A 674-nucleotide genomic window follows, 5' to 3' on the forward strand; every position below is an offset into this window, starting at 1 on the left:
CCCCGCAGCCCTTACCCCCCAAAGCCTGACTGTAAATACTGTAAATGGAGCTCTCTTTGGGTCAAGCTTCCCTCTTTCCACCCCCAGACTTTGGCCTCTCAGTGAATTGTCTCCCTGCCATGTTGGGCTTCTCTCCTTGATGCTTTTCTTTTTTTTTTTTTTTTAAAGACAAGTCACCATTACCACATAACTCAATAAACTATTACTCTTCGTCTCAGGCTTTGGGGTTGGCTGGGGAAGGAAGCAGCCTGGGTCTGGGCTTTCTCCAGAGAACCTCAGAGCCCTGTGGACCATGAGCTCATTCTGGGGGCGGGGGGGTGGGAGTTGAAGGACCGTCTGATGCCCGGGAGTTCTGACTGCGCGTTCTCCCTCTCTCTCTGTTGCTAGATGTTTCACGCCGGGCAGCCACTTATCCTCAGCTTTGATTTCCACTGTGAGTGAACGCAGGATAAAATGAGCACATGGCACGGTGCCGGGCCAATCGTAGCCTCCCAAGTAGTTGCTCTTGTTATTCACAGGAAGCCAGAGAATCAGCAGGGAGGATTGGTGAAGGTTCTGGGAACGCGATATACTGGAGCCCGCATAACGGCTCCCGTGCTCCCTGTAGCAGGAGGGGATGGGGGGAGAAGATGTTCTCCGGGCAATGCTGTGTGCCAGGCTCCATGCGAAGGGCC

Source organism: Leptonychotes weddellii, chromosome 10, assembly GCF_054177405.1.
Source record: "Leptonychotes weddellii isolate Sample4059 chromosome 10, ASM5417740v2, whole genome shotgun sequence".
In the NCBI taxonomy this organism is placed as follows: Eukaryota; Metazoa; Chordata; class Mammalia; order Carnivora; family Phocidae; genus Leptonychotes; species Leptonychotes weddellii.